Below are 27,945 nucleotides of genomic sequence, written 5' to 3' on the forward strand. Positions count from 1 at the left end.
AAATAGAGTTGATTGCTGAGATAGGGTTTTCCTATGCAACAAGATATATAGATCTGAGGGAGGACATTTGCAACCTAATGGTACTTTATTGGCATTTGATACCTTGGATGACTTTCGAACTATGATCTCCTATGTCTTGATAAGTTTTTCCTAGGTACATTCTAAGTGTTGAAAACATATTGATACAAGTATGAATATGTGTTTTAATCATTGTTTTATCATTGATGTAAGACAATTTCTTATATGATTTGAGTACTATCATTTGTTTGATTGATGAAGAGGATTTGATCAAATGAGGTAACAATAACACCTAGAGGAAAGGTTGAGTTATGATATGGAAAAGGAGTACAAGGATCAGTTAAGACAAATGATATTATAGTGCATTGATAATCAACTTAAGGTTGCAAAGGATGGTTACACCAATTAAGTTTAGAAGAACAAATTTAAAAAAATTATTTCTTCCAAGCTTAACAATCTACATAGTAGGTGCCAAGCAAGGTTAGTGTAAGTCAAGTAGAAAATTAGTTGGAGTCGACCAAAGTTAATTTGAGTGTAAGTTGAGTGATACAATGTAAGCTGAGTAAAGTTTAGCTGATGTTGAGCACCAATAAACTTTAGTTTGTGCCAAGTGATTTGATAATGGTTGCTAAGAAATGCAGTATGTGTCAAACACCAGAAGCCAGTTAACGCTGAGTGTCAACATCATGAGAAAGATCAAGAATTTGATGAATTTGAGCCAACAAGTTTGATTTCTTGGATTTGTGAACTGTGTGGAAGATAAGTTTGATGAGCTAGTGGCACAAAATTCATGGTGAATCATTTTGAAGTGAAATTAAAGAGAATTGAATGAGAAGTTTCTAGAAGGGAATGAAATGAAATGATGGCTAGATTCATTAAATCCTATCTAATCTAACCTAACCCTAAAATGGATGATGGAGGATGAACGAAAAAAGATCTTAATTCTCTATTTATAAAGATGGCTGGTTAGAAGCAATGGTTTTCATGTGCAAAACCTAAGGAAGATAAAGAGTCTAGTGTATTGCTTCATTTAGTGGCCTAAGAGAAGAGACTACATTGGCAAGAAAAGCAGGAAGGCTTAAGGTTATGAATGCTTGAAGGGTGAACAAGTTGTTAGAGTCAAAGTGTGTGAAAGCCAAGAAGAATGGAGGACTGAAACAAAGATCTATAATCTGTAAGTGTGTTGTAAGTTGTTGTCAGATCAAGCCTTATTGTTAGTTTATAATCATTGTATCAGTCTAGGGTAAATCCTTTGGATTAAGGTTGACCTAAAAATCATTTGTAAATCCTTTAACCGGGTGACATTCCAAGTGAATGATCTAAAGTCCTCTAACAAGGCTCACTCCTAATAGGGTGATTGAAATCCTTTAACCAAGTCACATTTAATAGTGTGCATTGTAACCTTTAACAGGGTCGGCCTTTCATAGGGTATCACTTTAGCAGAGTGAGAATGAGTAGCATGTTACTAGTGGTTTTTCCCAAATTGGGTTTCCACGTTAAATCATTATGTCAAATGTGTTACTGAATCTGCTATGTTTCATGTTTACATTTTTGCAAAGTTGATTTGATAGTAACCTACAAGTTTAAATGAATGTATGATCTAATCGATGCATACATGATGAAAATATTTTATGAATATGGGTTCACTAAGTTGTGAAAAGTTTTAATTGTACATCTGGACCTTAGATAATTGATTCACTCCCCCTCTCAATTATTCTAAAGAATTCCAACATCTAAGATCTTGTTTTGTTTATTGTGATTACTTTTGGTGTCCAGTTTGCATATTTTATTTTAGCAAAGAATGCATTTTGTTTCTTCATTTTTGCATTTATTGCTCTATTTTTGGATAGTCTCCTTGCCCTAAAATTTCCTTCACCGAGATTCCTAACTATTGATGTTTTTTGTATTCTAATATTTCTAGGGTTTCTGACATTTTTCCATCCATTTTCCTTCTACACTTCATTCAAATTTGTGTTTCTTGAATGTGTTGGTTTTGAGATCCTCTGAATGGCGGGTTTCAAAATCATCTAGCGAGTTTCCCAACTTTGCATTATGATCTTCATGGAGTTTGATTAAGGCTTCAAAGTTGTTTTTGGTAGTCACAAGGGAGCGTCTTGCTAATTGAATGCCTTATACATGATTGGATATGATGTATTCTTACATTATTTCCCATTTAAGGCTTTGAGATCGATCACTCACGATTCCTATTTTTTTTGCATAAGCAGAATAATTTGCTTTGTTCTCCATTTTTTGTTCACATGTGTCAAAATATTAAAAAACAAAATATACTTATTTAAAAATTTAGTTACATGCTAGAAATATTTTTATAATATTGATTTAAAAAAAATCAAATATGATTATTAACTCTTAGTACTCTTGCTAATCTTTTAGATATATTTTATTAAACAGAAGTTTGCTTTTTTATGTTATATTATTGAATTCTTTTAGGCTAGCTTTCATGGTTATGTGATATGATTTAGTGGTACTTTGTTACCAATTTTATTGATGCTATTTTTATACTTAGATTATATATTTGATGAGCTACTTTATACTTAGTTATTTATGTGTTCATGGTTATTCTTTTGATGATGATGCTTTGTATATTTCATATTGTGATTTTAGTTGCCTTCATAATGATAGTTATATGGATGATTTATATGTATTATTATGGTTACTTTCCCCATACTTGCAATGGTATGGTGTATATGTATATTTTACTTTATGTTTGATGTATTTGATGTGGTTGAGGGAGTCGTAGTCACTTGCTAGTCGAGATCTACACGATGTACCACTCTTTGCCATTGCCTATTTATTTTAGATATATATGCATATGTACATGTTTTAATTTTATGCAGATTACAAGTATCAGACATCAATTTCCCTAAATTTCCAGGATAAGTGCACCCTATCGCAATATCTAAATGGTAAAAGAGGGGAGATAGTTGTCAAGTCTAAATCTAAAACTTGAGCCAATTGTCCTAAAATATAGGACAAGGATCTGAGTTATTTACCTTTTTGAATTCATCAAAGCGACATGAATTTGAGTTTTTTAACCTTTGAGTTTGGTACAAACTTTGTCGTTTAGATGAGTTTCTTATTGAGTTTGTGGGTTTGTTGTGATTTTTAGATATAATTAAATCAACAAATATATTATTAAATGATTTAATTAAATAAAAATTTTATAAAGAAAAAATAAATTTTAATTATATTTAATTAATTAAGGAATTTATTAAATAGAAAAAATCAATTTAAAGATTTAATTAAAAGACTGAACTTGGCATAATTATATTTATTCAATTTAATAATAATAATGAATTTGATTTAATAATTAGAAAAATGGGAAGCTTTTCAGAAAAATAGGCAAAGTAAAAAAATCATATTACAAATGTTTTATCCCAAAAAATCTCGCTCACATTAATCAAGAAGTAGGTATTTACCCTAATAAGGCAAGGTCAGACACGAAAAAAATGTCAATCCTCCCCAAACCTGGTGCAATCATTGTCCCGAGCCTCTCTTTGCTACCAATAGAAAAAAATTTGATATCCTATTCATAAATTTAGAAGAAAGCAATGAACAAATGAAAGCAACATTCAAAACCCTAGTGAAACTTCATGAAGTGCGGGATAAGGAAATTAACAAAATGCAAGAAAAACAAAACCAAGTTCTTGCTAAATCAAAGGAAGAGGATAATGGTTGGAAATAAGTGACAAAAAGAAAGAATAGGAGGGGATTAATGCCTCAAAATAAGAGGGACATAACACTATATAACTCCGAGGATGATGCACAAGTCAATCGCCAAAGGGTTTTCTTCAATAAAATAAGATATGCAAGGAAGCTAACATTAAATGATTTCCTATAGGAGATCAAACTAATCATGTTGTGGAAGCTAGTGTGACTCTATGGCCTCCTTTTTTTCTAAGAGCATGAATTTGGAGAAAATTTGGCTAGAAGGGGACTACATTAATATAATTAACGACCTTAATAAAGTTAATAACCCCTCTTGTACCATACATAATATAATGTGCCAGGCTAATAATTTGAAAAATTCCATTGCGAAATGTGCTATCACTCATAACTATAAAGAGACCAACAAAGTGGCTGACTGGGCTACGAATGTGGCATGTAAAAGGAATACAAAAAATGATATGGAATTATGGTGACAACATCCCTACTGATGGGCTATCCTTGATAGAGTACGACAAGGTTAGAAGTATGTAAACGAGTTTTAATAATGATGCAAATGGTATTAAGGAAAAATTATGATTTGCTCAAGATTAGGGAGTTGTGGGTTATGATTATTTTTGAAGTGACAAATCATTCATCACCACATAGATTGTGGGTGTTCTGGCATAAGAGAAAACTTTATTGCTATTCTGATATTGACATTTCTGCTTTGTTTGAGCTTGCTAGGAGTGTATGGATTTGCAGGTTGAGGATCATGGGTGGTAAGAGGAAGAGGGTTGAGCCCACAAGTTGTAAGGAATGGAAGCAAAAGACTAGAATTTGGAATCTTTTAGAATAGGGTTAGTTTATGAGCTTTATGGAGTAATTGAAGAGCAGTAATTTGACCATTACCTACTAGTTTATCAAGACTTGGAAGAATGGCAACATCTTGGTGGGAAACTAGAGAATGGAAGTCATAGAGGATATTATAGCTGAAGCCACTAGTCTTGACATGGATGGGATCGACTTCTATAGGGATACGAAGCTATTTGACCATGTTGTTGATGAGTTTGCAAAGATGACCAAGGAGAGAAATAGGTTGATCAAATTGGCAACTCCTATTTTAGCCCTCATTTCATATCCAGATCATGGAGGTTTACTATGTTTGTTGTGATTGAATACCTAACCCTTGATGGAAATTTTACAAAGATTTTTGGGCACCACTTTATGCTGGTAAATCATTTTAGGCACAGGGTTAAAATTAATTTCCCTTTCTACCTAAGGCAATCACTGGATAATACTATTTTAGCTATCTAGAATTACCCTGAGGGGGACCATGCCTATCATAAGGGTTTGATGATGCTGATCATTAATCTCCTTAAAGTGAAAAAAGTGGATAGACCCCATATTAGTAAAAAAAACATGGAGTGTGATACCAAGGGGAGTGATCAGGATGAGGTTTATGAAGAGGAAACAAAGGAGGAAGAAGATGATATGGTTGATAAGAAGAGGAAAAAACTTTCACCTGGGTGCTCATCTACCAAGAAAAAGAAGAGTAAGGAGGTAGAATATGAGATGGAAAATGAATGAGAGGAGGATCCTGAGGAGGTTTTAGGGAAGAAATCTAAAGGCAAAATTGGTATTGTTACCAGAACTAAGGTGAAGAAGACTAATAGAGTTATGAACATTCCCTCTGATGATGAGTCTTTGATTAACAAGAAGGAGCTAAGAGGTAAGAAAGTGCTATCTCAAGGGAAGGTTGAGGACAAAGGTATTAAGGAGGTGGACACTAAAATAGACACTATGGATATGGATGAGGATAACCTAAATTAGAACAAGGACTAGGATGAACATGGGTATATGAGGGGTATCTTTGCTAATCTAGGTGTGATGAATAGAGATATTAGAAGTATGAGAAATAGATGCAAGATATTAGGAGAGATTTTGATTAGCTGAGCAGGACTACTAGAGGTGAGAGGACTCTTGGTTAGCATCTAGATAAGCTCTTTGATGTTATTGGTAATGCATAAGAAGTCAAGAATTTAATGAAAAGAGTCCCATCTCTAGAAGTGAAAAACATAGCTATGGAACAAATGATGAAAAATATTCAAAAAATGATGGATGACATGGGAAATAGAGTTGACAAGATTGAGAATGCAATTAAAAAACTTGCATACCGGAGTTGCTCCATCTTGAAGACTATTGTAGAAAACTTCAAAACTCTGATGGACAAACTAGAACAGGAGAGAATTCAAGGTTTTAAGGAAATGAAAGAGGATCAAGGCCCCAGTAAGCACACCAGGGCTAATTCAAAGATGGTAGAGGTTATGGAAGACAAAGAAATTGATGAGCTAAATGTCTTTGTTGTGAATATGAATATCCTTGTAGATGAGGCTATTGATTTACTGAAGACTCTATAGCTGTCTGGGTGCTAGCTTTTTGTTGTCCTTTCCTATTTATTGTATTAAGGCTTCCTATCTTAGTTAGCTTTGTTTTTTGGTGCTGATGTACAATTCCTTGTGGGATTACTTTTCTTATTCTATCTGGTACTTGTAAAAGGTTTTGGGTCCTTCAAAACCTGTTTATACTTAATGAAAACACTGAATGATGATCAGAAAGCACCCAAGTTGAAGAATGAAGGTTTTAAAGTTTTTGGCAAACCAAGACCCAAAATAGTTTTAGAAGCAAACAAAATCCCTTTAGGATCTAATTAGTAGAGTCATTCTTTTGAATCATCTCTTAGGGCTCCTCTTACCCTTAATAAAAGCTCGAAAGTCTATATTCCTCCCCATAAAAGAACTTTTGGAAACAAGGACAAAGAGAAGTATAACCCTTCAATATAAGGAACCCTAGAGAACAAAAAATAATAATTAGATATCTAGATCATAAGTGATAGATATATAGAGGACAAATGGCAGGAGTGTTTACAACTAGGTGTATTATTATATTGGAGAGGACCAAGCAAGTTATTCACAAAATTGGTAAGAAGATTAGAAATGAGCTATTAGTAACAAGTAAGTATCATAAATTTCTATAATTGTTCATTGTATGTTCATTGTGTAAATAAAGAGATTAGGAATAAATCAATATCAAATTCATACTATTTTTATATAAGATTTTCAGTAAAAAAATTAGCTTGGGAACCAAATTGGAGCGACAAAAACATCAGGAAACATAATGCACCTAATTAATTTGAATGTAAAAAATTTCATCCTAAATTGGATTGTATCCAAACCATAATTAAAATTGGTAAATCTTTAGGAAATTTAATAAGAATGAAAATAGATTTCCACAAATCTAGTAATATTAAATTGTTAGTAGATACAAAATTAGGCCTTAAGCATTTCATTACAAAAAGATTATAACAAATAGATCCATATATGAACTGAGTTTTACAAAATTTGAAGGAGTAATTAATGGATTTATTAAATCCAATCTGTACATTGAATATAAAACCTTGAATTTAAAAGAGGCACTAAGGAGTATCAACATTAGCAAAAGGAGGAAAAGAGAAGAGGTATTAATAGAATAGAAGGAGCAAATCTCTGAGTTAAATAAAAATAGAAAGGAACATAAACAAAAATCAACAAAAGGAAGGATAATAGGACATAAAAAACAAGCAAAATAAAGAGAACCAATAGAACAAAGAGAAATGGAGACATTGAAGGAAATAGAAAACAAAGCAGTGGATAGTCAAAAGAATAAACTTAAAATAGCAAATCTCAAAGAATGCAAGATTTTCCAAAAAGAGAACATTACATTAGAAGAAAATGAATTTAGAAGGAAGAATTTAAATAGATTGTCCCATGATATCTTATTGCTGCAAAATGATATTTAAGATCAAATCTTATTAGGAGAACAAATACATAACGATCATGGGAAAATGGAATTGCAAGATTAGAGAGAAGAAAAGAAGAAAGAGCCAGTTAGTAAAGAAATAGAGGGAAGTACATTAGGGGAAAGTAACAAAGATGGAACAATGGTGGAATTTGGATTAGAAGATGATCAAAACCAAAAGAAACTTAATGAAGAAAAACTTATAGAAGGAGGAAAGGATTCACCAAAATAGAGTAAAGGGACTAGTACTAAAAAAGAAAAAAATAAAGCTGGAAAAAATCCAAAAATTATAATTGACAAAAATAGTGGGGACCAAACAGATTCGCCTAAGGGAAAAATAGTAAAAAGGACTCAATAAAATATAGAGGCAGAAGATAAAAGAGAAAATTAGGAATGAGGAATCTTGATCCCAATAGCCTCATCAACACAATGGAGCAATATTACTATTTGGAAAAAATCAAAGAAATAGAGTCATAAATTCTAGCAAACACTGACAAATGGGAGAGATCTCTTTAGAGAAGATGACAGATAAGAACAATAAGAAACTAGGGAACATCTAATTCCAATAGAAGTAGCAACATACATTAAAGAAATAGATCTAAAGGAACAAATAATCCTCATAGAGCAGAGAAAAGAAAAGGATTATAATAGAAATAATCAGATATGGGAGTTTGGGGTTCTGGATGACATACAACAAATAAGTGAGATAGAGGAGGTCAATGAGTTGAAGCAATAATTCAAAGAGAATAAAGAACAAAATGGAGATGAAAAGGAATTAGAAGATCAGATATTTAAGGAGTTAATAGAAGAAGAAGAGAATAAGGAAGAAGAAAAAAACTCAATCAACATAAATAATGACCAACACTCATTGGATAGCCTAGGAATTGCTATTAATAAGGAAGGTTTAAAAATTTCAAAATGTGGCAAAAAGAAAATGAAGAGAGGAAGGAGGTCACTAAAAGAATTAAGAGAGGTTTATGGGCAAGCAAAGGAGAAAAAAAAGATATTCAAAATTCTAAATGCAAGGAAGGGGAAGAACCTTCCCACAACACAATGAGGATTACAACTTGGAATGCTAGGGGTCTGAATTCCCCTAGCAAGAAATGCTTAATAAAGTGTAACCTCTCCTTATTTGAATCAAACATTACATTAATATAGGAAACCAAAATAAATAGAGAAGAAGGAGATAAATTAGAAAATAAATTAGGAAAGTGGAGAATAATTATGACATAATCAAATGAGGCATCAGGAGGATTAGAAATTATTTGGAATCCACAGAATGTGGACCTCAATATTATAGAAACTGGTAAAAATTGGATGGTATGTAGAGTGTTGAGATACACAGATAATCTTCAAATAATTCTAATCAATGTATATGGAACTACACATACATCAGACAAGAAAAATTTATGGGACGAAATCAATTTATTTATCGAAAATCACCCTAACTAAAATCTTGTTATTGGAGGAGACTTCAATGTAATCCTAAACTTATAAGAAAAATACGGGGGACCACAAGTGATTACACAAGAAACTATGGAATTCAGAGAATGAATTGAGAAAAATAAGCTACTGGAAATCCCAACCAACAATGGAATTTTCTTGTGGAATAACAAAAGAAAAGACTTTAGTTACATATCAGAAAAAATAGATAGATTTTTCTTTAGAAGAGATTTAACAAACATGGATATGGCTATCCAAGCAACCATTCAACCTATAGTAGGTTCAAACCACTACCCAGTTAGAATAGAATTAGTGGAGCCTAATAAACCTTCTAGGAACCCATTCAAATGTGAAAAAATGTGGTTCCTAGATAAAAACTTCATGGAATGCATTAAACTATGGTGTTAAGAAGGAAAATTCAAAGGATAAAAAATGTACTTTTTTGTATCTAAATTGAAAATGATCAAAGAAAAGATCTTAAAATGGAATAAGACATGATTCAACAATATATTTAAAGAAAAATAAAAAACCGAAGAAGAACTCAAGAATTTAAGCGAAGAAGTAATTAAAAAAGGTATGGATAATGAAAAACAATTTAGAGAAAAATAATTGTTAGCAAAATAGGAAGATATACTAGCAAAGGAGGAGATATTCTAGAGACAGAAATCTAGGGAGAAATGGTTCACAAAAGGAGATATAAATACAAAAAAAATCCATAATAGTACAATCCATGATAGATCAATCAATAGAATCTCAAAAATAAAAAATAGAGATGGAAATGAGGAAGAAAATCCCACTAAAATAGTAAAAGTTTTTGTAAATTATTATAAAATACCCTTAACAATTTTGAATTAGATATGAATCTAATTTCTCAGTTTAACTATCCATTTAAATCAGAGGTGAATGATGAGCTGCATATTATGCAAGACAAAATTTAGGTGGAAGGTTATTCAGAGGAACTGGTTAAAGAAGAAAATGAAAAGCTAGTAAAGTACCATGATATTATATCTAAAGAGGAAACCTTTTGGAGGCAAAGGTCTAGTTCTATTTGGCTTAAAGAAGGTGACAAAAATACTAATTTATTTCATCTAACTATGATGAAACATGGAGCTAAGAATCATATTTCCAACCTTTCTAGGGGGAGGGATAAAATAACTAATGAAAATAAAATATCTAGTGAAATGGTTTTCTATTTCTCATCTCTTCTATCTTCTAGCCCTAATGTAGATGGATCTAGATAGATGGAGCTTCTTGAAGCTATTCCTCAAGTGGTCACTAATGAGTGAAACAAAATGATGATAGCCATTCCTTCTAGGGATGAAATTTATAAAGCTATTTTCTCCTTTGAAAGAGATAAATCTCTCGGCTCGGATGGCTTTCCAATGCTTTTCTTATAGAAAATTTGGAAAGTGGTTGGTAAAGATGTTTGTGATGCAGTGAAAGAATTTTTTGGAGCACAAAAAATGCTGAAGGAGATCAATTCTACTTTCCTTTGTCTTATTCCAAAGAAGTGTGGAGCTAACTCCTCTAAACATTTTAGACCCATTAACCTTTGTAATTCAATTTACAAAATTATCTCTAAAGTTCTTACTCTATGATTATTGGTTATCCTTCCTAACCTTATTTTTAATCAATAGAATGGGTTCATCCCTAGAAGGAAAATTCTGAACTCTATTATCACTATGCATGAAAATATTCATTCTTGTTAGAAATGCTTTAGAATAACTAAGAGGGCGGGGGGGGGGGGGGGGGGGGGGGGCAATGTGAATCAATTATTCAAGGTCCAAATGTCCTAATAAAACTTTTTCATGAAGTATAGTGAGCCCATTTAAACTAACTATGCATCCAAGCTAAACATTCTTCTTAGCAAGTTATTGATAAATCAACATGCATGAATAAGACATGAAAGATCAACACATAACACATTGATTTACGTGGGAACCCAATTTGAGAAAAACCACCAGTAACATGCTACTCCTTTCTCACTCTTCTAAAGTGATGACCTATGAAAGGCCTGCCTTGTTAAAGGCTACAAAACATACTATTAAATGTGACCCAATTAAAGGATTTCAACTACCCTATTAGAAGTGGGCCTGGTTAAAGGACTTTATAAAATGGCTATTAAACCAACCTAACTCCATAGGATTTTTTCCTAACTAATACAATTGCTAGAGAGTAACAATAAGGGCTTTTGATCTGATATAACTCACAACATAACTTGCAAATTTTAGATCTCAATTTAGTTCACAAATTTGCTTGGCTTTTAGTCTTTGCAGCTCTGACAAGTTGTCCTCCTTTCAAGCTTTGTATCCTTGAGTCTCCATGATTGTTGTGCTAATAAAATCACCTCTGTGGTCACCTATCAAAGGAGAGTCTTTATACTTTGTTCCTCCCTCTTGATGCCTTCTCCTTGACACCACACACTCTCTCCAACCACTCTTGCTTCTTGACCTGTAACTCAAATAGAAGTTTGGAGTACCTTTCTTGCTCTAATATTCTTGCTCTTATTTTTGGTTCAAATGGATTAGGTAGGATATGATGTATATTCACCTTATCTTGTTTCTTCTAGAAACATCATGTAGAATCCACTTGTATTTGCCTAAAAATGGTTAACCTAGAATTCTATGCCACCAGCTCAACATCCTTATCTTCCAAATTTAAGGTAATAAACTTGTTGGCTCAGATCTAGTGAATCTTTGACTTTTCAAATAATGCAGTAGCTTGACATTATTGAATTTCTAATGCTCGACACATACTGTGTTACTCGACACCTACTGTGGATTCACTCCGCATCAACTAGGTTTTATTGATTCTCGACACCTATTACATTTTGTCTAGATTGGCACCTAAAATTTCTCAGCACCTTCTATTTCACTTAGCACACACTAGATTTTTCATTTGCTCGACACTTACTGATAATCTACTTTACATGAACTAACTTGCTCGGCACCCACTAATGAATTTAGTCAAGCTTTGCAGATAGCTTTGTTACAACTTATTCTTCTAGAGTTTCTAAGTGTAGCCAACCTTTGTATCTTCAAGTGTATTATCAATAAATCATTTTACCATTGTCTTAACTGATCCTTGTACTTCATTACAAAACCATAACTCAACCTTTCCCTTAGGTGTTTTTGTTACATCTTATTGATTAAATCCTCTTCATCAATCGACTAAGTGATAACACTTAGATCTTATAAGCAATTGTCATTCTAGCAAATAGTAGGTTTGACATCAGTGACAAAACAATGATTGAAAAAATTCTTAAACAATAATCTCCCTTCTTCAATAATGAGTTTTTCAATCAAATTTCAACAATCTCCCTCTTTGGCATTGATGGCAAACCAAACTGATCAACCAAGTTATTAAAATGCTAACTAGGTTAAAATAGTAAGTCAAATGCCAAAAAGAAAACTTTGTATCCAAAATTATTCATTTTATCAGCAACTTTGAATTTCTTATGACTCCCTTTGAATTCTGTAAGTAACTACCTCTTTCAAAGTATTAGGGATATCTCTTTTGCTGATACACTGTCTTCTCCTTTTTGTTCAATTCCCTCTCTAATCTTTTCATCCAGATTGATTCTTTTCTTTTTTTTTTCTCCCTCTTAGCTTCTATTTCCCTTGTCTTCTCCTTTTTGTTCTACTAATTCTCCCTTTACACATTTGATCCTATAGATTTGATCAATTTATGCTATTTCTCCCTCTTTGACAACAATGCCAAAGACATATTGTTTTAGCATCTTATCATGCAAGTGTAACATTTGTAGGACCTCCAATTTATCCCTCAGTCACCTTTCTTGTGACTTATTTGGAATTTCAATATTTTAATTACTTCAAGCAAGACCTAAAGTAAGGATCCTCTGCATCAATTTTTATCATTTCAACAACCAACTCATTTGATGTAGGGAAATCTTGCTATTACTCAAATAGCCTTGGATAGGGGTATCACCCCTAAATTACCTCTAAGATACTCAAATGCATATTTAGGTAATGGTTTTTTGAAGATATCAAAAATTTGTTCCTTTGAGTTGAAATATTCCATCTTCATTTGTTTGTCTTCCACCAGTTCTCTTACATAGTGATACTTAATTGCAATGTGCTTTGTTTTGACATGCATCACAAGATTCTTTGATATGTTGATGGCACTTGTGTTATCAAAATAGAGTATCACAAGTTTAGTTACCTCTTCCTTCATACCTTTCAATAGGTGCTTGATCCATACAATATTGGTGCAATTGATGGTAGAAGCAACATACTCAGCTTTAGCTGTGGACTGTGAGGTACAACTTTGTTTTTTGCTAGTCCAAGTGACTAATCTTTTACCTAAGAAGAGTGATCCTCCACTGGTACTTTTTATATCATCTATATTACCTCCCTAATTTGTATTAGTGTAGGCATTTAACTCAAACTTTTCAGTCCTCTTGTAGTATAAGCCAAAGTCACTTGTTCCTTTTAGGTACCTCATTATTCTTTTTACTACCATAAGATGATTTTCTCTTGGGTTTGTAGAAATTATTGCCACTATTCCAATAGATAATGCAATGTCTACTCTACTATGTACAACACACTATAAATTTCCAATTATTGATCTATACATTGTTTGGTTTACTTTAGCTGACTCATCATTCTTGGATAACTTATGTCCTATTACCATTGGTGTACTGACTAGTTTTGAATCCTCTAAGCCAATTTTTTTGAGTATCTCCTTCATATATTTTGATTGAGTCACAAATATGCCACATTTTAGTTGATGTACTTGCAATCCAACAAAGAATTTGATTTACCCAAACATTGACATCTCAAACTCATGTTTCATCTGATCAGCGAAATCTTTGCATAGTGCATCTTTTCCTCCAAATATTATATCATCAACAAAGATTTTAGATATTAGAATGTCTTTACCTTTTTCTACCTAGATATATAGGTTGTTGTTGTCATCTATTCTCTCAAATCCTATCTTCACAAGATATTTGTGAAGTCTCTCATACCAAGCTCTAGGCACTTGTTTCAAACCATATCCTTGTTGTTGTCATCAAAAAATCCCTTTGGTTGTTCTATATAGACTTCCTCTTCTAGTATACCATTCAAAAAAGCAAACTTTACATCCATTTGATAGACTTTAAAACCTTTGTAGGTAGCATATGCAAGTAGAGTTCTTACTCCTTCCATGCTTGCAACAGGGGCAAATATTTCTCCATAGTCTAGTCCTTCTTCTTGACCATAACCTTTATAGACTAGTTTGGCCTTATTTATTGTGATCTCACCATTCTCATCTAGCTTGTTCCTAAATACCCACTTGGTACCAATCACATTCTTATTAGTTGGTCTTGGAACTAAAGTCCAAGTTTTTTTCTTCTCTATCTACTCAATCTCCTCTTCCATAGCTTTACCCAAATCATCATCTTGTAGTGCATCTTTCATTGTTTTGGGTTCAATCTTGCTTAGAAAACATGATTCATTTCTTAGTCTTTTCCTTGTCATTGGTCTGGCTTCCTTGTCACCAATGATTTGTTCAGCAGGGTGATGTCTTCTCACATGTTTGGATGGCCTTGGTTCTATCCTTGTTTCCATGTTTGGTCTTTCAGCTTTAGAGTCACTGTGCACATCTCTTTTAGGTAACTCAACATCTCTTTCATGTGTACTAATTTCAGAGTCAGAATATGCATTATCTTCATTTTGCAACTCACTTCTGAATGCAAATCAACGTTCATTGATTGTGACTTGGCTAATATTGAAACTTGTTGTTGATTCCTAACTTGAGTGGCAGCTTCTTCTTTAGCAGGCATTCCTTCATAGAAGTATACAAAAGATCTATATTCTTCTAGTTTCTTGATGGATGAATCAACCTGAACTTCTGTATGCTCATCAAAGTTTACATTTGCACTCTCCACAATTTTTATAGTGTTATTATTTAAACACTTATATGCTTTACTTCTAGTGGAGTGTCCAAGGAATATACCTTCATCACTATTTGCATCAAACTTTCCATTTCTAGAATCTTTAAGAATATAGCACTTACAACCAAACACTTTGAAATGTTTTACATTGGGTGAGTGATCATACCACAATTCAAAAGATGTTGCATTTGTACCTTTCTTGATTTGTACTCAATTCAGGGTGTAGATAGTTGTACTTACAATTTCTAGAGTAACAATAAGGGCTTTTGATCTAATATAACTCATGACATAACTTGCAAATTTTAGATCTCAATTCAGTTCACAAATTTGCTTGGTTTTTGGTCTTTGCAGCTCTGACAACTTGTCCCCCTTTCAAGCTTTGTCTCCTTGAGTCTCCATGCTCTTTGTGCTAATGCAATCACCTCTGTGGTCACCTATTGAAGCAATCTTTGTACTCTGTTCCTCCCTCTTGATGCCTTCTCCTTGACACCACACACTCTCTCCAACCACTCTTGCTTCTTGACCTGTAACTCCTTAAATAGAAGTTTGGAGTACCTTTCCTGCTCTAATCTTCCCACTCTTATTTTTGGTTTGAATGGACTAGGTAGGATACGATGTATCTTCCCCTTATCTTGTTTCTTCTAGAAAAATCATGTAGAATCCACTTGTATTCACCTAAAAATGGTTAACCTAGAATTTTGTGCCATCATCTCAACATCCTTATCTTCCATCTAGTTCATAAAATTCAAGGTAACAAACTTATCAACTCAAATTTGATGAATCTTTGAATTTTGAAATAATGCAGTAGCTCGGCACTATTGACTTTCTAATTCTTAGCACATACTATGTTACTCGACACCTACTATGGATTTAGTTAACACCAACTAAGTTTTACTGATGCTCAACACCTATTACATTTTGTCTAGCTCGACACCTAAACTTGGTTGGCACCTTCTATTTCACTCTGCACACACTAGATTTTTCATTTGCTTGGCACTTACTGATAATCTGCTTGGTGTGAACTAACTTGCTTGACACCCACTAATGAATTTAGTCAAGCTTTGTAGATAGCTTTTTTACAACTTATTCTTCTAGAGTTTCTTAGTGTAGCCAACCTCTATATCTTCAAGTGTATTATCAATAGATCATTTTACCATTGTCTTAATTGATCCTTGTACTTCATTACAAAATCATAACTCAACCTTTCCCTTAGGTGCTTTGTTACATATTATTGATAAAATCCTCTTCATCAATCAACTAAGTGATAGTACTTGGATCTTATAAGCAATTGTCATTCCAGAAAATAGTAGGTTTGACATTAGTGACAAAACAATGAGTGAAAACATTCTTTAACAACAATCTCCCTTCTTCACTAATGAGCTTTTAAATGAGATCTCAACAATTGTTTATCTCTTTCTAATTCTCAAGGTTTTGTGATGAAGGTGGATATAGCTAAAGCTTATGACAAAGTAGACTGGATTTTTCTTCAAAAGGTTTTACTCACTTTTGGTTTTAGTGAACAAATTCTTAAGCTTATAATGCAACTTATTTTTACCTCTGCTCTAGCAGTCATAGTTAATGGGAGTTCTAATTTTTTTTATACCATCTAGGGGTCTAAGACAAAGGGATCCTATTTATCCTATTCTTTCATGATTATGGCTGATAGTCTTGGTAAGTATGTTGATAGGTTGGTTTTGAGAGGGGAAATTAAAGGTGTGAGACCTATTTTACATCCATTTCTCTATTCTCATGAAAAGATAATGTTAGGGAGGAAAGAAGTCTTAAAAAGGCCTTGAATCTATATTCTATTGTTATTGGGAAATTGATTAATTGGGACAAGAGCTTTCTCTTTTTTATTAATACTCATGTGCTTAGAAAAAGGAAAATTTCTAACATTTTGGGATGTTCTATAGGTTTCTTTCCGAGCACTCATCCTGGTCTCCCACTGGGCCTTAGTCCTTCTGAATCCTTTTGGGAGAATCTAGTGAAGAAATTCAATTGGAAATTAGGTTGTTGGAAAGGTAATATGCTGAGTCAAGTTGGTAAAGTCACTTTACTTAAGGCTAGTCTTCAAAGTCTCCCTACTTATGCACTTAGCCTATTCAAAATTCTAACTAAATTTGAAGATGCAATTGATAAAATTCAGAGGAATTTTTTTGCAGTCTAGAACTGAAGAAAAAATGAGAATGGATATGATAAAATGGGAAAAAGTTTTTAAACCTAAGATGGAAGGAGGTTTGGGTATTAGATCTATTAGAAGTATGAATAAAGCTCTATTGGCTAAACAATGATGGAGAGTGTACCATGATGATAGAGAATGGAGCTCTATCTGGATACATAAGTACCTTTATAATGCTTCTTCTATTTTTGACTTTTTGTCCTACCCTAGTATCTCTAGGTCATCTACTATTTGGGGAGCAGTTCAAGGGTCTAAACATATTCTAAATAAAGGTTATAAGTTGAAAGTTGGGGATGGAAGAAAAGTTATATTTTGGGAAGATGAGAAGCTTTTGGATCATCCTTGGTTGGATGATTTTGATGACATCACTCCTATAGAAAGATGCAAATAGGTATTTAGAGAATTTGTGGGGTACTTCTGGACTATCAATGGGCGGGTTAATATTGCTAAGTTTTGCCAAAGTTTTTCTTGTATTCAAGTTTCCCTTAATTCATGTAGTCTTTATCCTAACAATGAGGATACTATGGTGTGGGAGATTGAACCTTATGATTATTTCAAGGTTTCATTTGTGTTTAGATATGAGGAAAAGACCAATCCCCCTTGTGGGAAAGAACTTGGATAAAAGGTCTTATCCTTAAAATTAATATCTTCTTTTGGATTCAAAATAAAATTTTAACTCTAGATAATCTTCAAAAAAGAGGGATTTATATAGTGAACAAATGTTCCCTATGTAAGATGGAAATTGAAGACATGAATCACCTTTTCATGAATTGTAGATACAACCATAATATTTGGGGTCCCCTCCTTCAATATTAGAATATTTGGTGGGTTCAACCTAGTAATATTGCTAAGTGTTTTTAGAATTGGAAATGTCCTATCAGAGGATATGAAATTGGATTTTTTTGGAATATATCTCTCTACCATCTTCGTTGGTGTCTTTGGAAAGAAATGAACAACATAATTTTCAGAAATAAATAGAATCCTGAATGGGTGGAGGGTCAAATTATTATCAGGGTTATCAAAGAGAAATTTATATCTCAAAATAAAAATAGTACTGATGTGCATATAATAAATCCAATGAAAATGACAGGAACTAGTATAAAACATAATGAACATAGATAGGGTGTGATATGGAGATCCCCTCCTCTAGGTTGGTTGAAAGCTAATTTTAGTGGTTCTGCTAAAGGTAACCCTGGAAGAGCTAGGTGTGGTGGAGTCCTTAGAGACCATTATAGCAGAGTACTGGATGTTGTATATATCCTTATTGGTCACTTGACTAGTCATAAAATTGAGGCTATTGTTGCTCTTTATACTATCAAGATGACAATGGAAACTGGTTATAGGAACTTATGGCTAGAAGGGGATTCTTTAAACATAATTAATATGTCGAATAATAAGAACACAATTATGTGGAATATTGATGGAAGTTAAAAATTTGATAATTTTTTTTGATAAAGTCATCATAACTCATAATTTCTAAGAAGGTAATAAAGTGGTTCATTGGATAGCTAATAAAGTTGTCTACATGAATGAAAAGTTGACATGGAGTGATAACCTCAGCAAATAAAGTAAGCTAATGGAGATCATTAATTATGACATGACTAATGCAATTGAAGGAAAGATTATGTGAGATTTTACAGTTTATTATGGTAAGTGGTAGCTTTATTATGGACTATTATCGTATTTTGAAGAAGTACTTTTTTGTCATCAACAAAAGGACTTGGCACATTTTCTGGGTGAAAATATTATTTGAGGTTAAACCTACCTTGTCTCTTGTGAAAGTTACCCTTTTTTATATAATTTATGTAGCTTCTTGTGCTATGGGTGGGGAACCTTGGAAATATGAGTCTTCTAGTTGCAAAGAATGGAAAGAAAAACGTGCAGTATGGGAGATTCTCTAGAAGGGAAAAATGACAACATACATTGAGAATCTGCATGGCTACAAACCCCACATTAATGCTTACTTCTCCAAGAACTTTTCTATGGAAAGGATTACTCTTCATGGGGTAATAGTGGATTTGATGGAAGAGTTTATAGCAGAGATAACTAGTCTTCCTATGGAGGGCTTAAAATTTAGAAAGGAAACCAGTATATCAAATGCCAGTTTCAAGAAATTTCCCAAAAATGAAGAGGAGGAAAAAAGGCTTGTGAAGAATGGGGACTGCTATGACTTGGACCAATTAAGATAATCTGGCAAGACATTGTATCTTGTGTTTGTGAGTATTTTATTGTGGATGGTAGATTGGAAATGGTTCATAAATTGTATTTTGTGTTTTTGAACCATTTTTGGTATAAGGATAGGTTGTCCTTCCCATTCTACTTGAAATTTTCTTTGCTAAATAGTCTCTAGGCCCATAGAAAGAAAGAAACTAGGTCCGTGCTTCATGAAGGACTTATTTTGTTGATTGAAAATTACTATAGAAAAAATGCAGTGAAGCTTTCAATTGTAGTGTAGAAGAAGAGAAAATTGGTTGGTAATGAGCCTCATCATAAGATGAGTGCTAAGAAAATTAAAAACAATACTGTGAAACCCAAGGAGGGTTGTAGCAATAGTAAGGGTAAAAAGAAGGAGATTAAGGTGGAGAAAAATAAGAAAGCTAATGAGGAAGCTAAGTAGTCTAAGAAAAGTGCAAATGAAGAGGAAGAACCAAAATTGGGGATCTTAGTTCTAACCTAGATGGGTATTTTGGTAGTTGGGATATCTACATGGTTAAAAATGATGGAGAAAGTAGAAAAGATTGGAATATGGAGTCAAAGTCAATTTCAGATACTTCAAGGCATAATGAGAATATTTTGCACCAAAGTCAAAGGCCTGTACCCACTAAAAATGAAATAACTAATGTCAAGATCCTGATAGACTCTAACAAGGAGATGAATGAAGAGGTAAAAGCCCTTGTCATCAAAGATCAAAATTTGAATAAGGAGAACTAGAAGGAGATGACAGATCAAGAGGGTTTAAACAATGAAAATTAGTTACATCTTAAGAAAACCCAAGAAGTGACAACTAATTTAGAGAAAAAGGTGATGATGAGACCAGAGATGAAAATACTATGGCGAAGCTATCTTTTCTCCACAAGGCTAAGTTAAAAGTTGACGCCTCTCTTTAGGTCAACTCTTGGATTTATAATGAAATTATTGTTCTTAAGAAAAAAATTAGAGAAATCTAGAGAGAATTGGATGAAGAAAGAATGAAGGGATTCCAACTAGAGAATTAGGTTGGGAACATCCCTAAGAGGTTGAAGGCCTATGAAATGGAACTTCGCCAACTGGTAAAAGATAGTGGGCAAAGAATGGACATGGTGACTTCTAGTTTATATGTTGTTGCTACATGTATAGGTAAAAGGAGAAATGAGGAGATTATGTCCTCCATTGCTATTGCTGTCAAGATTCGAGGTGGCCCTAGAAAAAGAATGAGACAAAGCATGAACAAAACTGTGGTTGAGGTTCCTGGCTTTGCTATTGAAGACATCCTGTAGGGTATTGTAGAGGTTGGCAAGGATTTATCCAAGGTTATCAAAGAAATATTTAATTTTCTAGTTCTAGTCTCTACCTGGGAAAATGGTATTAGTTTTCCTATTTTTGTTTCATTTCTAGCTTTATTTTGCCGTTTACTTTAGGTTCCAAGTCCTTGTAAAACCTAGTTTTGAACTATGATTAGTTTCTTTGGTTGGTTCTAGGTCCCTATAAAACTTTGTTTTTTTTTGTTTTTGTGAACTTAGGTTTTAGGTCCTTATAGAACTTGGGGTTCTTTATCATATATCTTTCTACTTGCTGTAAGGGATTTCGGGTCTCCTCAAAACCTATATTTGCCTTAATCTAAAACTATCCATTTAAGTGTTTTTTCAATTAAACATTTTCTTTGGTACATTATCATTCAAAAATGGTATAAATTATCAAGAAATATTTAACTTTACCAGTTCCCAATTTAGCTTCCATAGTTTTAGAGCATCCCTTGTTTCTAAGACTAATTACTAAAGGAGTAATGTAGTGTTTGGTGTGTCATAATATCGATCTAGAACAACCAATAAAGATAATTAAGCTCATATTTGGAGGGGAATGAAGCAAAAAACCTAACTATCGGATGGGTTGATTGTTCATTTCTAAATTAATAATGGTAACACTATAATCATTTGAAGAAGGAAGAAGTACCCTGGCGACACCTACTAAGTTAAAGCTAGAGTAACAGATAAATTGTAGAAAAAAGAGAAATGTGTTTTGTTACAATTTGAAACTGGGGTATTCCCCTTTTATTTATGTAATATGAAAGAACTTACACAAAACTAGAAGAGCAGATAAATGAAGAAATAAAAGAGATACATATTTCATAACAATTTAGTATTGGGGTATGTCCCTTGATGGGCCTCTAAAATGCCATTGTTTTAAGATCTTTTAATCTTGTTTTCAAGTAGTTACCTTGCAAAAACAGTCATGACTTTATGGTTTTAAGCATATGAACTTATGTTTTTATGTATATGTTATATAAATGTTATGACATGAAGTAGAAGTATGTATAGTTCAAATATGCTATATTTGCTTGAATCTATGGACAAAAATGGTATAATGAAGTAATGTTACATGCTGATAAATATTTCCCCATCTATGCTATGTCTTGGGTAGTTTTTGTCCTATAGCCATAGGATTTGCAAGAGTGGTAATTTGAACTTTACACCTTTTCTGTAATATTGATGATGAAATAAATATATGTATGTGGAAGTTGTGTGGACATTGAATGTTTTAAGGGTGCTTGCCATGGATATTCAAAAATCAACACCTCAATGCTAAAGCCAAAGCCAACCGGATTGCTAAACTGTCACAAGTGGAGCAAGTCATTATATCCTTTTTGTTTTTGTAGCACACAAATGTAGCTTCCACAACTTGCTATATCCTTGAAAGATTTATTTGTGATTAATGTTGTTCTGTTTCAAACTTTGTAAGGCTATAATTTATCCTCATCAATGAAGTGATTGTAGAGTTAGGAAGTAGTTGTAGTTTCCTTTAAATAATGACTGTTATAGCTTTGAGCATAGTTTTGGAAGAAAAATAGAATAAGTTGATTTTCATAGCAGTAGAGTGTGATGCTATTTTTAATCAAGTGTAATCTTTCACCATGAATGAATAGAATGTGTAATTCAAGTTTATATCTTTTATATTGATTGTATTTTATGTTCACTCATCCAAGGGGGGCCGCTTGGTGAGAGAACTATTCTATTAGAATATATTTTATTTCCTTGTTTGTTTCCTTGCAAGGTAGAATTATGTTGCTCCTGCAACCATTGATAACAAAATCAGTGAATTGTTCCTGCAATATAGGTGCATAGATAGGTATATTGTTTGCAACATTACTTTAAGCTTTGAGTTAATTTGATGTTTTTTCTTCTAGCATAGGTTTCCTTCAAGATTTTCTTTTCTTTATTTGTAATGCCTTAAAGAAGAATTAGAGAATATACTTTGCAATCATCCTCTCAAGTTTACGCTCTCGAGTTGACAAATTAAATGAAGTCAGTATACTATTTTAGAAAAAATACATGATGTTGTCTAACCATAGAATCACTATGAAAGGATGTCAAATCCTTTGTTACTAAGGTATCAAGTTGACTAGCCATCCCTTTTATTTATGTAACTTGAAAGGATTTAGGTCCCGGGCAAGACTAGAGGTTTTATTCTCCATTCTTTCCTACCAGTGCCCGTTTGAATATAGAATCATGTTTTTATTAAATTATATTAATATAATATCAAAGACTTAGGCCGTTTACCAATTAAAAATAATAATAAAAAATTTAGAAGTTGGATTTAAATAATGAACTTTAATTTTAATTTTAATTTTTTGAATCGGTAAGAGGCCGAAGCCAAGGTTAATTATTTTGATTATTAGTTAATCTTGAGTAGATTTGAACCCAAGACCTCCCAATTAAGAGGCTCACAATTCACTGTTGTGTTGTAGACTCTTACCTATAATGAACTTTAATTATTATTATTATTAGTTAAATTAATAAATATATTTTCTAAAACATCTTCTTATTTAATAAAAGTGAAGTGGGAATAATTTAAATAAATTTTATTCTAATTAAAATTAAAAAGGTGCGCACAAAGGAGTTAAACAAATTAAAATAATAAAAGAAGAGGCTTTTGCATGTTTGTAAGATCGAAACCCTAGGATGAGTTAAACTCTTTATTAGGATCTTAGAGCTCATTTCTCCACACACAAGTTGGAAGGAGCAATTTTTAGAGATTGGAAGATGAGATATTTTTGAAGGATCTTGGAGATAGGAAATTGTGCAATCCTTAAGATTTATTCATATTTTAACATCAGATCAAGGTAGGAATTTTGTATAATTTGTTGTAGTAAATCACTCGATATACCTCTATCTTCTTTGAGCCTATTGTATGGATTTTTGTTTATGGAAAATGTGTTTCAGATCAAAACCCTTATTTTAGAAATAATTCTTCTTCGTTATTAAATCATCTATGAGAAAAGAAATTGAAACCCTCATTGGAATATGGACTATTTTAATTTAGAAATTTTTGTGAAGATTAAAATTTGAAACCCTCATTATAACATTTGATTTTAGAAAATAAAAATAAGGCTAGGGTTTGATAGAAATCTAATCGTGTTTGAATTCACAATTCAATCCTCTTGAAACCCTTATCATTTTTTTTAAAGGGGGTCATTGGAAAAATTCGTCCTCCAGGCCTGTACTACAAATAAATTTTAAAAATTATATATTGAAAAATTACATTTTTATAAAATGTAATATATAAAAAAATTGACTGGGGAGGGGTTTTACCCCCAAAGGTAGTCTACGACTACTTGGAGCAAACCTCGCCCCCCCTTTGTGGGGTTGGTAAGTATTTAAAAAATAATTTATTCTTAATTTTTTAAATTAAAAATTATAATAGTTAATTTGTTAGTTTTAGTTTATATTAATAAACTAGTTTAGTTTAGTTCTATTTAATTTAAAATTTAATCATATTTAAATTATAATTATTATTTAATGACTAAATAAAATTTAGTTAATTAAATGTAATTATTATTTAATATAATTATATTTTAATATTAAATGATAATAATATTAAATAGTTCTTTGCATATTTGATTTCCTTTTCAAAAAGGTACATTTTATAATTAAGGTATTTGATCATTGATCTAAGAGGGCAGTGCACAATTATTAGGAAAATATGGTTTTAACTATAAAAATGAATCCTTTTGATCAAACAAAAATGGGGAATTTTATCAACTGAGAACTTTGGCAAACAAAAACCCCAAATATTACTCAAATTGAACTTTAGAGAATTATTGTAGAAAAACTAAAATGACTAAATAACTACCAGTTGTAAATGCATGTCACAATGTTGTATTTTGTATTATGATGGGTTTGGGAAAAACCTAGTATTTGACCAGTTAGGTATGTTTACCAGAGGCTTAAGAAGTGATTGATTTATGATGTTGTTATGTAAGGTTGTGTAGACACTTAAAATTGTCGTAAACACTATATTAATTGATTTAATATCCCCCTTGACACTATAATTAATTATATTTTTTCATGTTCCTCTACTTATTTAATTGAACAGGTTCACTTCCCTAATGTATTTAAATTTGATTTGAATACTTTCCCCTAATGTGTTAAATTTATTTAATGCACAGTGCTCCATAAATCTCCTTTTAAATAAATAGTCGAGGTGTAACAAATTTGTCAATATGTACCAGTGGGATGGAAGTCACAAGCAGTCTTCTTGCACATTTATTTAATTTCCCTCCACTTTATTAAATTCTATAATCTTATGATTAAATTAAATACTATTTAATTTAATCCTTATTCCACCTAAAACCTAGCCTACAACCGATCACTCTCATCCTTCTAGACCTACCACTAGTTAATCCCACTTTATTATCCTAAATACCCTCTTAAGCACCTTTTAGCCCCTAAGTGGTTGCTCACACATGTGTGAGAAACTCAAAGCCCAAGAACCCCCCTTTCATTAATTTATCCAAAAAGCCTCTTACACTCTTTACACACTTGTCCCCCTTTCCTTTATCCAAGGTTTCTCACACATGTGAGCACACCTTGAGCCATCTGAATCACCAAAAAGGCTTATGTTGACCTTTACATGACTTGTCCCTTTAGCCCATGTGTCTCCCTTGTGGCACCTATGTGGATGCCACATAGATGCCACCTCCCCAAGGCCTCTCTCAAGCCTATAAATAAAGTCCTTGTCTCAAGCATTCTTCATCTCCTCCATTGTATTGCTATCATGATAGATAAAGTTTAGAGTTTCTAGATATTTTCCTATTTAGAGCTAACCTCAATTTTATTATGTTGATGATGATGTCAAGTTGGAAAGAAATTTGCATGCTTTAAAAATGAGTGTCTTAAAAAATAGATTACAAAATTTAAAGCTTCAATTGAGAAAGAACAAGTGTCTTTTAAACCCAAGACCACTTACATATTCACTCCTCACACCTTTGGGTGATCTTGAGTGCAAAATAAATAAGTGGCCTTGTTTTACACTTTTTAGAAGGCCTACTTGGGGATTTCGTCACCCCTTGGGATGACCTCAACTCTAGTATTCTGATAGAGTATAAATATTGGGAGGTGAATTGAAAGACACCTCTCTTGGAAGTAAAATCTTGCCACTCTTGGCTAAGCCCCAAATAACTTTATACCTTTGGAAAGTGAAGGTGGAGATTTGGGTTACCATCTCCTCTTGGCTGTGTGGCATTATTTTCTTTCAACTACAGATTTGGGCCTCATGTACCTTGTGTATATTGAGGACATCCCCTAGTTGAGCTTGTATATCCTAGTCAAAATATTATAGGATTGTTGGTGTGTTAGATGTTCTTGAGTGTTTGAAACCCTACCCATTTGAAGGGGACACACCATCTAAACTTTTCTTGTATACATTTCATTTTATGCTTTGCATGTTATGTTTCAAAAAAACTCAAAAACATCATAAAAGTTCAAAATTCAAAAAAAATAAAAATATTTCAAAAATAACAAAAAGATGTTCTTGTTTTCCACATAATTTCCAAATCACTTCTTCTATCCATTCATCTCATCATCATCATGCATCTCTTGTCTTAATCACCTTCTAACTAATTCAAATCATTCCTCAAAATCTTAATAGTCTCTTACCATCCTAATCATTAGCTCATCTTTTTAATCATTCAATCAAATTCCTAATCTTCATCCTAGTCATGATTTATAATCCACATTAAGATCTAATTCCAATATCCAATGATTCATCCTCATGATTCTTAATCCAATCCCTTGTCAAATTAATTCCTTTCCAATCAATTCCTATTTCAATCCATTTACACATTTCTAATTTCATCTATTCAAATCTTCTTCTAATTCATTTTTTCATAAAATCTTCCACTTTGGACATAAGAGCACCATCATAAACCTTGGACTTTAATCCTAGCTATCTTGATTGACTCAAATCAATATCATCAATCATCTTTCTCCTTCATCAAGATTCAATCCAATCTTTAGGAAGAAATATTTATGCAACATGTGATACTAGACCTTCATCCTTAGCAAACATTATCATAGTTATTGATGGAGACACATCCAGAGACAAAAATGAACACACAGGAAAAGGGAAATATTATTATCAATGAAAAATTCTCTATGGGCTTACAATAGTATGATTCTAGAGAAAAAAATCCTCTACATAGTACCTTCTCTCTAACTCCACTAAGAATTGCCTTTACAATGCCAGAAATGTTCTTAAATAGACCCCAATTCATTTAGGGTTAGGAATACATTCTAGAATATGCCAGTTGGAATCCACTGCCAAAATAGAAGGTTCCAGAAGTCACGTTAGAAGTCAGTTTAAAATTAGAAGAATCCAAAAACGATAGTCCAACTTTCAGGAGGCATAACTTTTGAACCGGGACTCTGATTAATGAATTATTTACATTTTTGAAAAGTTCTTGAAGTGCTTTATAGCCCTATGGAGAGCTTTTCTCATCCCTCATTTTTTGGCCCTATACAAGTCCATTTAGTGCTCCATATCTGACTTTGAAGTGCTCTTAGGAGGTCTCTAGGAAAATTAAAATTGCAATAACTTTCTAACCATAAAGCCTTTTGACTTGATTCTTTTTCTAGAGTGTTTTAAATCACAAGTACAATCATCCCTCCAAATTAAACCCTCTAAATCATCATAATTTTGGCTCAATTACAAAATAACTCATTTTCTACATTTACACATATCCCAAGGTGCTTAAAAACTAATAAAACTCTAACCCAAAAAATTAATAGTGGAACTGTGAGAGTTGGAACCTTTATTTGACCCAAATGGGTATCTAGAAATGAAAACACATTAAACAAAAACTATCTCTAAGCATATTTTTGAGTGATATAGGATTGCCCTTACACCATTAGATGCTCTTGCATCAGTTACAATATCTCACTTGGGATCATTTGTCCATTACCAATTATTGAGTCATCTATCTTATATCCTATTCCAACTTGGGATCATTTGTCCATCTCCAAGTGGAAGAAGATATCATCATCCAAATCCAATATCCAATTGTTTGCAATATCATAAGGTCTTTATCTATATCAAGGTTATCTCAAAACTCCATCAAAAATCAAATCAAATCCAATCAAATCAAAACAACATCCAAAATTTCTCCTAGTCCTAAGGTCATATTTCATCCATCATCAAATCTCTCATCACTCCTAATATAATTTCCATGGATACAAATTGGCTTAACCAAATGGTTGAAGATCTTCAAAGGAAATATAGAGTTATAACTCCCATTAAACCTACACACCACATCAATCCTCAAAGTTGCATGTCCAATTCTAATTCATCTCAAATTCCTTATTCTTTGAACTTTGACATAGGAAATCCACCTCATTATTCCTCATCGACATATGATTTTCCTCACATCCCATATAAT

The sequence above is a fragment of the Cupressus sempervirens genome, chromosome 11 (assembly GCF_028749045.1).
Source record: "Cupressus sempervirens isolate cs-2001-9-10 chromosome 11, ASM2874904v1, whole genome shotgun sequence".
Taxonomy (NCBI): domain Eukaryota; kingdom Viridiplantae; phylum Streptophyta; class Pinopsida; order Cupressales; family Cupressaceae; genus Cupressus; species Cupressus sempervirens.